The sequence below is a fragment of the Octopus sinensis genome, linkage group LG3, assembly GCF_006345805.1.
Source record: "Octopus sinensis linkage group LG3, ASM634580v1, whole genome shotgun sequence".
Classification (NCBI taxonomy): domain Eukaryota; kingdom Metazoa; phylum Mollusca; class Cephalopoda; order Octopoda; family Octopodidae; genus Octopus; species Octopus sinensis.
The window spans coordinates 144539627-144557985 of record NC_042999.1 but is presented as its reverse complement, the minus strand read 5'-3'; the positions used below and the strand labels follow the sequence as shown (position 1 = coordinate 144557985).

General features: G+C 35.1%; 2 protein-coding genes across 4 annotated transcripts in view; one reads left to right on the top strand and one right to left on the bottom strand.

The window, feature by feature from the left end:
- Positions 1–18359, bottom strand: part of LOC115209695 (set1/Ash2 histone methyltransferase complex subunit ASH2) — a 172675-nt gene that overhangs the window by 38536 nt on the left and 115780 nt on the right. The window lies entirely within an intron of this gene.
- The window catches only part of LOC115209696 (DNA ligase 1), an 83998-nt gene that overhangs the window by 21975 nt on the left and 43664 nt on the right, over positions 1–18359 (top strand). The window lies entirely within an intron of this gene.

Below are 18359 nucleotides of genomic sequence, written 5' to 3'. Positions count from 1 at the left end.
ATTCTATGACACACCTAGTACTTCTGTAGTTTACACTGTCATCTATTACATCTATTATATCTGTCATCTATTACATCTATTATATCTGTATTGTGTACCCTCTGCAACACATCTGGTGTTGGTTATAAATCTAGCAAAGCTGAAGTTTTATCCTGTTAGCTGTGTTCAAAACACATTGAGCAAGAATGTAACACATCATGTTCTCTTGTATTTGTACATATATATCTAATGTACCAATAGTAAATTTAGTGTGTCTACTTAACATTTTCTCAATTGTGATCATAGTAGATTGCCTTATTATAGCTGTAATTAATTTGTTTATCTCATTAGATGTTCTTGTGGTGGATCGTATATTTGCAGCACATATCTTGTAAGCTGGCATGGCTGGATAGTTAAGAAGATAGTTTTGCAATCAAGAGTTTCTCAGTCCAATCTGATGGTATGGATATTAGACAAGTGTCTTTTACTATAGTCAGGTTGATCTATGCCTTGTACAGGGTGAACCCCTAAAAAACAGAACCCATAAAAATTTTATTAAATCCTACTAAGGTCCAGCAAATTTCAAGAAATTTGCTGGACTTAAACTTTGGTCTGTGAATGATCATTCCTTTTGCATAAAAGTAATGTTCTTTTCAAAATGTGCTCCAAATGGCATATGTTGTGCAAACACTTGCATATGTCACGCAAAATTGTCAATCACTCGAACACATTCCTCTTAGGGGATTTCCCTGATTTCTACTGTGATTGCTGCCTTCAGTTCACCAATCATTTGAGGGTTGTTTAGGTAAACATTATCCTTGAAATACCTCCACAGATAAAGATCTGGTGGGGTTCAAGTCCAGTGAATGCAGTGCCCACTCAATGTCATACTTCTTGCCGATCAGTCTCTCCTGAAAATCGCTCTCTTGGCCAGGCTAGGGAGTCATTTGATGTGTGGGGGATGGCCCTGTCTCGCTGGAACCACTGTTCATCTTGATCTATCCCTCTGTATTATTTTATTCAAACAGTTTTATTTAAAGATTTGTGGGTTCTGTTCTTTTTTTGGGGTCACCATGTAAAAGACATTGGGTGAACAGAGACTGTGTAGAATCCTCTTGGATGGATAAGGGTTAGGGTTAGGTCAAAGCTTCAGCTTTAACACATACTATGTTGTGCTGATTCAATCTAAGGGTTATGTTAAAATACATGTATCTACAGAATATTCAGCTACTTAGATGCTAATTTAATAAGTAGCTCAGTTCATTGAACAACTGAATATATATTGTCAAAACTGACAGAGGATCCATCTGTAGATGCTGACAACAGTTTAAGTATTATACATGTATTTGAGAACAACCTTATAGCTATCTAGTATCTTAACAGTGTACAATATGTGTTTATTTTGCTCATAACTTATGTGGTGTATTTGTAACTATTTTCTGTAATACATTTTCTCATCTGTAGTAGTAGTTTTTGTACATTAGTAATACTACATCTTATCTTTTTATCTTGTCAGTAATGTTTATAGTATAATTTGTACATTTGTATTTATGGTATACCTTGTAGATTTATAATAACACAGCTGGCTGCTTGTGTCTTCAGTGCATCTAGCCATTTTGTGAATTTTTGGTACAACTTGTCGCCTACATATGTAACACATCTGGAGCATGTCTGTAGTATTCTTAGTAGTAGTATATATTTTGCATCTCTGACACATTTTCTGCATTTATGCAAAACACTTAGTGAGCTGGTAGTAAATCTCGTGCCTCCATCCATGCATATATATATATATATATACATATATCTTGTTTACTAGATCTGGAACATATATATCTTATCTTTATACTATCTCTAAATCTTATATAGATAATGACTACAACTAATAATTCTGTGATGATATAAATATAAACAATAAAATTACTTATAAAATGTCATATTTTCTCAGTTTTTATTAAATATATTCAACTGGCTGCTACCCTTAATTCTGCCTTCTACTGTTACTCTTTGTTTATTGTGAAATAGAGAGAGAGAGAAAGAGAGAGAGAGAGAGAGGTGAGAGACAGAGAGGTTCCTTAGCAACCAAGTAGCAATACATCATCAAATAAATTTTAAACTATGGGCATGACACAATCTAAACACATAAACAAAAATAATTTCTAACATAAAGTGTAAAGTTTTGAAGCATGAAAAGATGAAATGAAATGTTGTGATGTTCACACATTTCCTAACATTGCTGGTGATGTAAGTTAAGAGGACTTCACCAATTGTAACCACATTAGGGAAATTAAGCACTCCACATAATCACAACATCTGGCATATTCATAAATACTTAATGCATGAGATAAGGTCTACACACACACACACACACCCTTTTATTCTTTCACTAGTTTCAGTCACTGGGTCATGCCCATGCTGGAGCTCTATATTCAAGATAATTTAGTCAATTACATTAACTTCAGTACTGTGTTTGGGACTTATTTGTTCTCTTAAGATAAAAATGCAAAGTAGATACTGCAGTAAAGGGAGCTAATTAAGACTGGCTTCAATACCTTTCGGTGTCTCTACTCGAATGTACCAGTTTTTGCCCCAGACTGCTATAAAAAGACACACATATACACACACATACTGGGCTTCAATACAGTTTCCACTTATATGATTGTGAAGTGAACTTAAGAACACAACTCCATGCCTACACCTAAAGTACATCCATAAATATGCACAGCTACAACACACACATCATCATCATCATCATCATTTAACGTCCGCTTTCCATGCTAGCATGGGTTGGACGGTTCGACTGGGGTCTGGGAAGCCCGAAGGCTGCACCAGGCCAGTCAGATCTGGCGGTGTTTCTACAGCTGGATGCCCTTCCTAACGCCAACCACTCCGTGAGTGTAGTGGGTGCTTTTTATGTGCCACCGACACAGGTGCCAGACGAGGCTGGCGAACGGCCACGCTCGGATGGTGCTTTTTATGTGCCACCGGCACGGAGGCCAGGCGAGGCTGGCACGGCCACGATCCGATGGTGTTTGTTACGTGCCACCAGCACGGAGGCCAGTCGATGCGGTGCTGGCTACGGCCACGTACGAATGGTTCTCTTATGTGCCACTGGCACTGGTACCACAAACTACAAATTCCATTGATGTGGATCGATTTTGATTTTGATTTTGATTTTCACTTGTGATTTTGATTATATATATATATATATATATATATATATATATACACACACACAAATCCATACACACATGTACATATATACAACTTTATGCATACATACATTACACCTCGTTCTGTAAATAGATCCTGTATTTGCACATTTATACACACACACACACACAACTGTACTACTTCTTATGCTTACTAAAAGTTTTAAGGGTAGTGGAATGACAGAACCAGTGGAGCAAAGGATTAAAAGCTTTGCAATATTTTAATTCAATTTCAGATTTTTAATTTTAAATTCTACTGTATTCACTAATACTTGATGTACTGCTTCATGATGCTGTTGTTGAAAATATAGATTAAATTCAGATAAGATGTAAATTTAATTTGACATTAGCTTGTTTTGTGTTCATTTTGATATGTTAACATGGTTCAGATGAATATTTTATTGAAGGTATTGTTTTACAGCAGTTTTTCAAGTAAGGGATTTCTTATTTCACATGGCTTTGGAGGAGCAGACAAGTTATTGAAAGGAGAAGCACCAACAACAACACTGCACAAACACTGTAATTCTGCATAGAAATAAGTGAACACACATGTAGACATATACACAAATTGACATAGCAATGACAAATATTTTAAAGTTATTTTCTCCTAGTGGTTACCATGACAATCTCAACATGATACTATTTTTGAGGTAGTGCTTTATGGCTGGACGCTCTAGCTGCTGCCAACCATTTTCATTGCCTCTTACAACATGCAAGAATATGGTGTACTTTTTCTAAAACTGGAGTACACACAATTTATGGTTATGTGAACAGTTTGTCATCTTTACAATATATATTCATTTCTTTATTTACTGATCTTTTTTTTCAACTGTTGGATTTTGATTGAGATTGAGTGAGCTTTTGCCCTTTTGCTCAACATGTGGTTTCCACCCATACTGAGCTCTCTCTGGGACACACTAAGATATTTGGCTGTAGATGTAACAGGTAGGTGTTAAGGATAACGAGATTAATATGGCTGTCTCTGAGGCTACAGCACAATGAGTGGAAACAAGCAAAGTTATTATTTTTTTAGGTCTTAGATGAGAAAAGGCAGTGCCTTAACATGATCCTTTCTCAGGGTATTTGAGGCAGGTGGAAATAATCATCAGACCAAAGACCTGGCTTGAGTGCTTGCAAATAATGGATTCCATTGATGGCATTCAAGATCAGATGGTTGTATTAAACTGTGCAATGAACTGAGTTTATCACTTAAGAATAGGATTGATTACTTTGAAATACTTCCATGCTGTTTCTGTCTATGAAATTTCACCCACAAAGCCTTGCTTGAAGACACTTTCTCAAAATGTTGCTCTGCACAGTGGATCAAGCCCAAAACCATGCAGCCGCAAAGTGAACCTCTTAGCTGCATAGCCATAAATGTACAATTTCATATGTTCATGGCTTATTGTTATACAGAAACAATAAGCTGACTAATACAGGCACTTCTATTTCTTTTAGGTGTTTCATTTCACAATATCCATACAAATATATAAGTGCATGGTGTTGGTAGTAGTACTTTTTTCTATTTACTGTTTTATGTTAATAATGGGCTGGATATTTAAATATTTCTTTAAAATTCAAATAGTCAAGCATTTGCTTTACTTTTACAGTTATTGGTTCAGCCTACAATTAACAACTGAAGCATGACAAAAAAAAAAAAAAATGGAACCGGTTTGTCACTTAGGTAGAAAGAAGTGAAGAGAAATACATGCTTTGCACACAAGTACACACACACACACACATACTATACCAGTATGGTATGGAACTTACAAAAAGAAGTTTGAGTTTAATGATACTTCAACGAGGTTTGGATGTACATCAAGGTGATTGAAAATAGGGTGATCCCATTATCACACTGTTTGGCTTGATTTAGGAAGAATTTAAAAAAAAACCTTTCTATCTTATAATCACTTGGTGATGTATTTCATAATATGACTACCATCTCACACCATATACTCATTCAGCATGTGTCATAACATGTGCATACTAGTGTAGAGTATTATAGTTGTTTGGCTTCATTATTCCTGAAGGAATAGACTTATGATTAAAGGCATCCTAGCCACAGCTATCCTGTTTCTCTTAATTAAGTATCTAGGATTACATTATTCAATGTGTCCTACCCTTTTTAAGTCAGTGGGATGTAATTAAAACAAAATTAGCTGCTATTTCAAGCATGTTGATCAGCCACATAACAGCTTCTTAGCTCATGTAGAAGATTTTCTTTGAATAGATTTAATATAATGTGATAATCAGAGATTTCCATGTAACATTAAAGTTAATAGCTGATGATAGCTGGTGTAGAGGTCAGCTAATGTAACATTTGGGATTTGGCAGTCACATCAGACAAATTGTTTGGTATTTGACTGGGAAGAGAGTGACAAAAGAATTAGCATTTGGTTATTAGAACAGATCTGTGACAATTAAAGCTGGAAGCAGAGAGAACATAGAATGGAAGTAAGTTAAGGAAGATGTAGAGTGCATTAGATCAAATTTTAGAATATTAATCAGTTGCTTATCACTTATTTCATATACAGTATCAACCAACATGAGAGTCAAATCGTTATTGTACATTCAATAAACATCAAAAAGATGGGATAGTGATTAGGGTATAAAAAATGTCAACTAGTGTAAATAGGAGAAGTGTTTGCATTGTTTTATACGTGCAATGAGCTTCGATGGTACCTGTTGATGATGAAGTTCTGTATGTTAGTTTGTAGCAGAGTAAGACTGTGGAATTGGAGGTGTCATATTTGAGGATGGTAGCCCTCACAGATAAGAGGAGGCAAGATGAAAGACATAGGTGATATACAATACTAAAGACCTTTTCAAAACAACCCAGCATGAAAAAAATGTTAATTGAAATGTCAATGATGAATTATGATTGTGACAGAACCAAATATAATAATGTAGGATATAGGGGAGACATAATGTCAGATATAAGGATAAGTTTGGAACACTGATGGTTGAAGCCATTTAACACCATCACTTATGGTGATAAAAATGGAAACCATTCTAATGCTTTCAAGACATGGGGAGGGAGGGAGGGAATAGAGAGAGAGAGAGAGAGAGAGAGAGAGAGAGAGAGAGATGGTTTATTAGTTCTAGATTTTAAGACCAGGAAGAAAATACAAAAAAGGAATGTTAACACACAGTATAAACCAATCAGATGTTCTCTTTCATTTCTTCAATATTCAAGCCATGATCAATGAATAACACTGACTATAGATTGTATTCTGTTCTTATGATTTCATTTTCAATTTCCTAATGCACAACAAATCTTCAAATAACGAACACTTAGCTAGTGTTTCTGATAAAATGTCACAGTTTATGAGATAGATGTATTACAGTTCTTGTTAGAAGTGGGACAAATATGTACTATTAAATATCAACCTATATACTACTCTAAACTGTTTTTCATTCTGGCTCTTATTCCAATCTTTGAGAGATTCAAGAACATTTTTAGATTAATGTCTCTAACCCAGAAATAGTGTCCTATTAATGAAAATGAAATGAAAACCATTTATTGCCCCCCAGCTACGATAGCTTACTGCTCTAAATCAACATTAGAGAGGTGATCATAATATTCAGAACTAATGTGATTACAGAGATTTTGAAACATCTGTTCAAATTCCTGCAGACGGTTAAAAATAGTGAATGAAAATATGGTTCCCATACAAAATTTTGCATTATGATTAATAGAACATTCAAACACCTTGCTCAGACATTATATTCAATACAAAGAAAACTGAACTGAAGAACATTTCTCAGGGATAGACAGGGCCCAAACATTAATATATTCCACAAACTTATATAACTCGCACTCAACAAATGGTGTAAAACACTTCCTGCTTCATAATTCCTGTTGACATATCCCCAATGATTTTGGATTTATAGAAGTAAATGTAGAAATGATGAACAATTAAAATGAAAATTCAGCAGTCAATAGAACAGTACAAACGCTTCTTATAATGGGAAACTAAAAAAATTATTCCACCTGTTCATATGTAGATGAAATTTTATTCTTTCAAGAATTTTGTATTAGAAACCTGTCTGAAAATCACTTACAGAGAACTATGAAGCCTAATGAAAGAAGATTTCTTAGATCACTGAAAAATATAAAAAAGCTTGGCAAGATGATCAGCTTTGGTTACTGTTCAAGGAAAATTCAAGGCAATTGGTATTCAGAAATATTTAAAACAAAAAATGAACAATATATAAAAATTGTACAAAACTTTATACCTTTCAATCAATGTAGTATAATGGAGATATAACAATGTAGTATAATGGAGATATAACAGTATTAAAGTTGTAAATTAAATCTATGGCATGCAAATGTATTCCTAAATAATTAGTAGTGATTCCAGAGCCAACTGTATTAGGATGGTTTTACATTAACTTATCCATGCCATCTAGAAGACTTTAACACAGTACAGCAAATTGGTGAGGAAACACTCATCAATCTGACGGTGTTCTTGCTGTTGACAGTGGTGAATTTATACAACTCTGTGGTACCTACTTACATCAAAGTAATCCAAGCTAATGAGAGTTAATTATAGCCAGAGAAACACGACAGTGGTAGTGACAAGACACACAATACCAACTTCTCAGATGGCATTTAGTGTCCTCTCACCTCAGCAGTGCTATTGCTTTCAAACTAATAAGAAATGTGATTCGAGTTCCATAAGGATATCACTTGAAGATGGTCTATATGTATAAACAAGTGTGTGTATGATAGAGTCAGATGGCTTGAATTTTCAGTCAGAAGTAACTAGTTATGAGCGATTAGCTCTTTTGACTTTTGCTGTGGATTTTCATACCATAATCCCTTTTAGAGTAAGTAAAATAGCTTACATGCAGAAATTAAACTAAGGTTGCAATCTTGGTGCTCTGCAGTTTACTCCATAGTGCAACCATGGACCATTCAGCTGATAGACCAACGTTCAACCAACTTAACCACTTGCAGATCAAAAAACTGTTTTAGAATACAACAAATATAGGTTTGAACAAGAATGATGTTTCAGTATAACACTTAGACAGATGCTGGACTATGAAATATTGTTCCTTACAAAAAATACAAGGTTATAGATTTTTTGATGGAGAGAAATGTAAAATATGGAAGATGTTTAACTAGAAATCAAAATTAACTACAAACAACTTGCTAAAGGACTGTTTTTACTCTACAACAATTACTGTAACATTGGTGTACTTGAGGCTAAAAAAAAGTTATAAATATTTTCACTTAAGTGTTGCTAAACACACATTCTGTACAGGAAACACACAAAATGAACATTGTACATTCATTACAGAAGTAGAAGATGCTGTGGCTGATAATGATGATGACAATGAACAAAATTAAACTTAGGAAGTTCATGGAAAAAATAGGAGTGTATATATTTGTTAATAATAAAGAAAAGGAATGTTGTCTGCTGTAATCAACAAAATCCCAGGACAATGAAAATGAAGATACAAAATGTACTGTAATAAATCCTGAATATGTAAACACATTTTAGTTTTGCTAGTTTTTACATATATTGAATTGATTATTTCATATATTGTGTGCTGTTTTTATAATTAATTAACTGCTTCTGTCTTGTTTGTAACTTTTGTTCTATATTTTATTATTCTTAAATTCCTTCACAATGAAACCATAGATATTTTGAAAGTTTGATCTTTTCATATACAACAATGATTTGTCTATATGGTTAGCACCTCCTAACTCTACTTTCTGTAATATTGTTATTTAGCCCCAAGACATCTCTCTGAGTAGGCCTATGATCAAAAGTATTCTAGCCATGGCTATCCCATCTTAGTTTTCTAAGACAGTATCTCTAAGTTTACATTATTCAATCTACTTTTTAGGGCAACAGGGTGTGATTTGAGAGATTTTCAGTTGCTATTTCTTGTATGTCATGTGTGGGCATGGACACATTGAAACTCCGACGTCTGGCAGCTGACTTGGCAGACACCCATAAAATTATTAACCATCTTACAAACAATAACTCTGAGCACCTTTTCAAACTCCACCCGTCTAACACCCGTGGACATATTTACAAAGTCAGAAAACAGCACAGCTCCCATGACTTTCGGAAACATTTTTTCACGCTGAGAGTTGCTGAAGCATGGAACAAACTGCCGGCATCAGTTGTTAGTTGTCGGAGCACTGCATCCTTCAAAACTTCCATGCTTTCTGAGATTTGTCAACACTACACCTGATTTTCTCCCCTCCATATACACACAAGCATGTATCTGACTCATACATTGTTTGCTTTCCAGACATTTGTACATTACTGCATACACTTTATACACAGTTTCTGACAAGTTGTAGTGCACCTGAGCACTGTATACAATAATTTCATTATTATTTTATAAGAAAAAAGGCATATTTCTCAAAAAAGTTTGACTTTTCCCCTCAGTAAACTGATCCAATGTAAAAAAAAAAGTCTTATTCATGAACACAAATGAAATGCCTGTCATAGCTTTAAACTAATGACTTGTTAGATCATAATGATATATGATAAACCAATAAGGCATCCAATGAGATTATCCTTCCTCTACTAAATATATTCACATTCAATTGTTTTATCATTTAGCTGTGCAGTGTCAAAATATTACAATAGTATCATCATCAAAAACATGATCAAAGGCACTCCAGGCACGACCATCTTGGCTATACCTAGAGCATATCCCAACATTCGCTCTTTTCTATAGATTGTAGAGTGTAATTTGAAAGAGGCCACTACTTCTTCATTGACCTGTACATCCTGTACTGGCTCTGTTGTTTAATTCTCTGTCAGCTTTGACTAAGCAGTTCTATGATGAAAAGGCATATTGTATTTGGAGATATTTCTATATAAAATGTTTTATCTAATGACCTTGAATTTTACAACTGGATATATTTATCCTGTTACCAATTTTAATAATAATATCTAACCAAGATTAAATTCTTTTCTGCTCTGTAATAGCTTGAAATTCCCAGAGCAAAGTGAAATGAATGAAATTCTTAAATAAAAATGATGTATATATAGATTGAATAATTCCCACATTCCCATTGTGGTATCACAAAATATAGTAAGTATACAAGTACTGTAAGGTGGAAGTAAACTCCTGATAAGCTGAGCTATCAATGAACTGGTTTCAATTTATGACTGTTATGAGTTACTTTTAACTCTTAGCATTGAAACTGGCCATAGCTGGCCCAAATATTCTGCCTATTTTATGTTCAAATTAGCCAGATCCTGTCTCTCACACCTATCCTACAATGTCATTCTAAAAATAAACAATCACATCATCATAATCTTGAAGCTACAAGATAATGCATGGTCAATTCAAAAGAATGTGAATAAATATGCATTATATTTAACAGAATAATCTGAAATCTAAATGGTTAAGTTAAATTAAAATAATTAATACTTAAAACAGACACGAATGCTGCATTTCTTGCTAACCTTCCATCTACTTAAAACTGCAAATCTTCAAACAGGTCTCATATATGTAATATACTAAGTTGAAGAGCTTATTCAGTTAACTGAGGTTATTCATGTAGTCCAAAGAATCTCTTTAAGGTGTTCAAAATCTAAAGAATCAAACAAGGGAGATAATTCTAATACACTTCATTAAAATTTTTGGAATAAAAATCAGTTGAAAATGGATCTTGCCTTAAAAGCAACTGGTGAAAACTAAGAACATGTTTCAGTATTATTAGGCCTCCTCAGTGAAGTATATTTAACTCAGTTGGGCATGACTTAGAAGTAATCAGTATATAAGTATGTATCTATGCCCACTGATGCTAATATAGAAGAAGTATTTGTGGATGTGTCCCTTTGTATGTAAGACATTAACAGATATAAATGACTGGTTCTTTTTTATATTCAGTTTAAGATTAATATTTTTGGGTTGTTGAAATGTTCGACACTGTTCACTTGCAATGATTTCTACCAAATTCTAGCAGAAAACGTTTTTCTCCTTTTTACTGAATGAGCTTAAGCTACAATTTAGTAAGGTCTTGAAAAGAATTACGAAGATTTATCAGGAATACAATACAAGAATATTCAAAGATGTACTTAGTCTGCATTGATACAACAGTGCTAATAGTAAAAAAAGTGTGGCAAAATCAAGAGCTATAATATGAACATAGCAAGTTCAGGCTGTCGTTGCTGTTGTTTAGTCCCAAGTCAACCCTCATTAAGCAGATATATTTTCAGAGGCATTCCATTTGTGACTATCTTGTCATTTTAGGTGTATATCTAGGACTATATTATTTAATATCGTTTTTCTTTATCTAAAACACTAGGGTGTAGTTTGAGGGAGACTGGGCTGTTATCTCTAGCAAGTTGAGTGACCATTTAGTGGTGCCTCATTTGTGCCTTTTTGCTGTAATTGTTTATACCCAGGTCAGTGCTGATCTAGTAAACATATGATCAAATACCTGCAGCTGTGACCGTCTCATATTTTTTGTATATCAGGGATTATATCTTATAATGTATTTTTTACTTTTTATTTAAAACAGAATGGTTTGGGAGCTGACAATTTCCAAGTTGGATTTGCAGAGAAAATAGGAATGCTTGTGAAGCGTGATCAGAGTACAAGGTTGTCAGATTAGGCTGCCAGTATAGGAGTGGAGACAAACTTTCAACACTAATTAAAGCAAGCAAGACCTATCGGTTTCCTTAGCTTTAATTCAATTTCACACCTCCTTATAAGCTCATACTTCCCCACCACTCCACCGAAGTGGCACAGGAAACACCCTCGGCATGCTCCTTTACTTTAAATATGAACACACCATCATTAAAATAAAATTTCTTTAATGTATTTCTTTTCCAACTATCTTAAGTGTAATTAATTTTATATTTATTTCAGACAGGGTAGGTAATGAGGAAAATAATTGAGAGGTGTTAAGATAAGGGGGAGGAGAGAGAGAGAGAGAGAGAGAGAGAGAGAGAGAGAGAGAGAGAGAGAGAGAGAGAGTGGGAGAGAATATAGGAGACAGAAAAGTACAAAAAGGGGAAAAAAGAAAGGGAGCAAGAGAGAAATTGAGGTGATGGGAGGTGACTTGGAAACAAAAGAAAAGGTCAAGAAATATCAGAAACTTCAGATTGCTACAATTATGATGGGTGAATGGCAGAAAAAAGAAATGTTAAAGATAAGAATGTGAGAAAGGGAATATATCAGAGAGGTACACACAGGCACACATACACACATGGAAGAAAGAATGTGCAGTAAAACCCCTCAATCCATCACCTATTGAAGAAAGAATAAAAAGGCGAGCACTGAAGGTGCTGTCTGGGAACTGAAGGCACAGTATATCAAAGGAAAATATAGAAAGTGGGGTGCTACAACCACAATAGTATAGACATGCAATGGGAGAAGCAACCTAATAAAAATATGCTGTATAAGTAGGTGATAAAAGGGTGTCTGCAGTAAATGTTATTAGACTAAAAAAAAAAAAAAAACTTAAGAAAACTTAGTTTGGTCAAATGGTCAAACTTAAGAGTATCTATTAACTTCATGTAGTGAGACAATGAAAGATAGAGAGTACTACAGATCTGTCTGATCCCTCAGAGAACAATGCAAAACTGATGGTATAGGGTGTATACTCATACATACACTACCATCATCACTATCACTTTATGTCAACTTTCCATGTTAGCATGAGTCAGATGAGTAGTCATGGGCTAAGTCAGTTTTTATTCATAGAAGGTCAGGGAACCATATCTTACTTGTAGGATTTTATTCTTATCCTCAACCACTTATAGTATACTTGTGTGTGTGTGTGTATGTATACACCCCCACCCCATAAATAATGTGGTTTCTTCAACTGCATGAACTAAAAGTCAGAGGGGGACAGGATAGACTACCTGCATCAACTTGCTATAAAAGTGGGAAGTAATTTTACCTGGAACTTGCTTTGAAGAGTGCAGTTTGATTTGAACAGTTATTTTTTTTAAAGTTATAATGGAAATGGCAAAGGAGCAAATTTGGAATGTTTTGCTCTATGAATTCAATAAAAGCAACAGCACAATGGGAACTGCAAGGAAAATTAATGCAGTATATAGGAATAAGTGTAAGCTAGTGTTAATGGTGGTTCAAGAAATTCCAAGCCAGAAACTACAGCCTAGAAGATCTGTAGAGCATAATGAGGACATCCTGCAAACCCTGGTGGAGTAAAATTCCAGCGTAACTCCTGGATCTGGTCATAAAAAACCATTCAGTGACACCTGCATGCCATTGCAAAAGTCAGCAAATTGGGTCAATGGGTTTCTCACAAACTTTTCAAGTTTAATCACGCACAGAGAATAATGTGTGTTCTTCTTTGCTGTCATGTCTCACGAATGAACCTTTTTTTTGGACTGAATAGTGACTGTTGACAAGAAATGGGTTCTCTATAAAGATGTCAAGTGATGAAGACAGTGGGCAGAGAAAGGAGAAACACTGGCACCCCAGGCTAAAGAAGGTCTTCACCCACATAGGGTGTTGTTATCTGTTTGTTGGAATATGAAAGGTTTAATCCACTTTGAACTTTTAAACCCAGACCAAATGATAATAAAGGAGATTTACAGTGAGCAGCTTGAGCAGCTTAAGTCACACCAGAAGAAAAATGACCATCTTTAGTTTCAAGACGAAAGGTGTTCTTCCATCAAGATAATGCCTGGCTACATACAGTGAGGATATTTCAAAGGCTGCAGCATTTTGAATGGGAAATGATGCCCGACCCACCATATTTGCCCCATCTGATTATCATTTATTCTGCAGTCTTCAAAATCAGTTGGATGGAAAAATTATAAATTCTGTAGATGAGGTCAGAACAGTAGTGGAGGAGTATTTCTTGTCATGGATAAGTGAATTTTGGAAGAGGGGCTTTGCAAGTCTACCAGATAGATGGAAGAGCATTGTAGAAACTGAAGGAGAATATATTTTAGATTAAAAAAAGGACTTTGTTAATCTTAATTTTGAAAAATAAAAGAAGTACAAAAAAAAAACCCCACATTATTTATGGGATGATCCAGTATACATTATTCTTATTCAAGGTCCATTTGCCATGCTGGCATGGGTTGGATGGTTTGACAGGAGTTGGAAAGCCAGAGGACTGTATTAAGCTTTACTGTCAGCTTTGGCATGATTTCTATGGCTGGCTGTCCTTCCTAAATCCAATTACTATGGAATATACTGGGTGATTTTTATGTGGTGCAATCAAAAAGACAAACTGGTAGATAGGTATTTCCAGTCATTGCTTAAAATGTTACTATTGTTTAATCCCACTCAGTTTTGATCAAACATACTTATTATGATCAAATGCATTCAACTGTTGACCATATGGTTTTCCAAGGAATTCTAAGACAGTGATATCCAAAGTGTTTGTTTTTTTAGAAAGATAGAAGAGTGTGGTTAAGCTGAACTACCATGTACTAAGTAGTTCTGATGTTAGCTTATAGTTTAAAATGCTGTTAGGTTAGGAGTAAAAGATTTGAAGAAGGCCCCAGATTGAAACCTCAGAACCTGCATCTTCTCAAGGCACACAAATTTATCTATTCAACACCTCTACCAACACCACATGTACAAATTAGCTACCAATATCCCCATGATTACAACCACCACAGCCACTACTACTAATGTCAAAACTCTCTACTCACCAATGATACAGATAGTGTGAGAGAGAGAGAGAGAGAGAGAGAGAGAGAGAGAGAGAGAGAGAGAGAGAGAGAGAGAGAGAGAGAGAGAGAGAGAGAGAGAGAGAGAGAGGAACAAGTAAGGAAAAGAAAGCGAAAAAAAAAATTGTTAAAACAATCTCGGTTCCAAATAAAACAAAGGCCAGCAATAACAACAATGAGCAGCAATTGTTAATGTTATTAAACAGACAAGCCTGTCTACTTAAACCAATCCTTTATGGTGCAATTTAGTTTATTTGCTGTTAGTTATTTAACCCCAGGTCAGCCATGATCGAGTAGACCTATGATCACAGGCTGTAACCATCCTGTCTTTTCCCTATGTACACAGAATTGAAAACCCACATTAACCTTTTCCGTGATAGTAGGATGGAATCTGAGAGATTTGACTGGTTATTTTTAGCAGGCTGAATGACCACACAGAGGCCCCCTCGCTGGCTCAATTTAGTCTGTTTGAACAAATGTGGTGGAGCCGGTGGTGATGGTAAGTCAGTCAGTTTTATCCTGTTACACGCGGCCAACTGAGTGTATGTATGAATGTCTGTGCGTGAGTAATGGTTTGTCAGTTACACACACACACACACACACACACACACATAATATATATATATATATATATATATATATAATATATATATATATATAGAGAGAGAGAGAGAGAGGAGAGAGAGTGTAATGCACAAAAAGAACAAGAACAATTTCTCAATATTATAGAGTGAAAGCATGAGGAAAAGAGGTGAAGAAGGAGATAAAAAGAAAAAGGAGTGTAGGTATGTCAGAGGAACTTGGAGAGAATGAGAGAGAAAGAGAGAGAATGGGAGGGAGAAGAGAGAGAGAGAGAGAGAGAAAAGAGAAAAGCAAAATTCCAAATTGAAAAGTGGCAGAGTAACTCCCAATGGGCACACACACACACACACACATGCTGACACATACATGCAAACAGACAAACTGAGCTAATAAGGAAGCCTTTTTGTTAGTTGTTTGACCAGCTAGAAACAGCAGCTAAATGCCCTTTAGTATACTGTTAGATAAAGAGGGAAGAACATATTGGAGAATACAGTCCTATGTACTCATAAAAGATGGGATGGCTATGACTAGAATGCCTCTGATCCTAAACCTGCTTAATCAGAACTAATCTAGGGCTAAACAAGAATTACAATATTCATACATATATCCAAATCCATACCGACACACACACGTCATGGAAAACTTTCAAGTGTCAAAAACATTGCCTTGATTGAAAAGAAGACACGTGCTGACACACAGTCAACACACATAGATACACACCTACATCAACAAGAGCAACAACAACGATGTTAGTAAACTGAAATAGAAAAAAGCCCTTATACTTGCAAATTTTATTAATCTGGCATAAGAGTGAAAGGAGGAGAGAGTATAAAGGGGAGTGACAGAAAGTATAAAAAAAAATGAGAGGGAGTGAGCGTAGGAGAGAAGAGAAAGGCAATGTATACAAAAGAGGAGAGCATATAAGAGAAAAGAGAGAGAGATAGGAGAGAGAGAGAGATAGGGAGAGAGAGAGAGGTGTTTGAAAAGGGAAACAAATATCTGAAGAAAAGAAAACTAAAGAGAAAGTGAGAAAGATAAAGTGTGGGAGAGGATTGGAGATGAAAAAAATAGAAAGGCAGTCTGTAAAAGAAAACAAAAATTGAGAAAGAAGTACGTTCAGCAACCGAGATTGTCTGGACAGATTGAAAGTTAGTTGAACAAAAATGTGTCGTAATATTCATGAGGTGGGCCATCTCCCTCAGCGACTAGCCAGTGGTTCTTTAGTGCCAATATTAACAGGTAAGCTGCCTTTGGGAAAATATAATTTAATTAGTTGGAAGTTAGATAAATAATAGAAGAGAGAGTGTGCGTGTGTGTGAGAGAGAGATAGAGAGAAAGGATGAGAAAGTGGTAGGTGTCGGAGTCAGTGCAGAACAGAAAAGTTTACTAGAGCCAAAGCTGGGAAGTACCAAAAACTATGAGACAACAAAAAACGCAGTAAAAAAAGTGAACATTTTAAAATCCTGATTTCAAATTGATATGGAAAGAAAAAGGCAAAGAAACGTTTTTTTTTAATCTCCTTACCCTGTCCATCACATCACTTAAAAAAAAAAGTTTCTTAATTACTGTCTGGCGAAAACTATAACATCAACGCATACTTTAATTAATTTCTGATATATTATCTTAATGTTTGTGGTGAGCTCCACTATACATACATACATACATACATACATACATACATACATACATACATACATACATACATACATACATACATACATACATACATACATACATACATACATACATACATACATACATACATACATACATACATACATACATACATACATACATACATACATACATACATACAGACAGACAGACAGACGACAGACAGACAGATGTACAAATGTAAGCATATATGCACATACGGTCATGGACCATATGAATGAGATGTGGTCCTATGACACATCCAGAAGGGTTGTAATTTTGAATAAAAACTGACTCAGACTAAAAAATTGTCCCGTCCATACTAGCATAGAAAGCGGATGCAAAATAATGATTATGAGTACATACACAAATGCAAAAACACAGAGTCAAGTAAGATATGACCCCTGATTGATTTCCTGATGAAAATTCCGTTGTACTTCATTTTAGAAGGATAATGCCTTCGGAGAAGTTATATATATATATATATATATACACACACACACACACACACATACATAAGGATCTTGTAACTGGTAGTGAAAAGAAAGCATTTCAGATACACACATACTCACACACACACACAATGTCTGTCTGCATGGGCAGCAAATAATACTCCCAATGTTACCTAACACCTCCCATGACACTTGGTTGTAGTATACCCCCAGAGAAAGTGTGATGTGTGAGAGAGAGAGAGAGAGAGAGAGAGGGAAAGAGGGAAAGACTGAGAGGAAGAGTATGTGAGTAAGAGGGAGAGTACATGAGAGAGGGAGGGGAAGTGTGTGTTAGAGGGAGAGGGAGAGAAACAACCTGTTTTGTTCTTACTCTTTTATTCCATTTGTTACTTTTTACTTCTTCCATGAACAGAAAGGTAGGTTAAGTCTGTTTATCCAATTTCAAATGTCACTACACTAACTTCCAGCACTCACTCACAGAAACAAAACCCACACCCACTCCAGCCATGTGATACATATTTTTTTAAAACTAGACTAAGAGAAATTAGTTGGAGAATACCTGGGTAATGAACTCACCTAAAGCTATGTCCCACACACTATCCTACATCAGGCAGGACAAGATGTTAGTTTCAGCTGTGATTTGTAATTATAGTAATGATGATGATGATGACAATAATGACCAAAAGTTATTTTTGCCTGATCCATATTTGGAGTTGTTTTGCTTTACAATTATGTAAAAACCTCTTGGGAAGGGCATTAAATTTCTCTTTCTACATAAATTAAAATTTTGTAAAAATAATTTCGTTTTTTTTTTACCATATGGGCAAAATAATGATGAA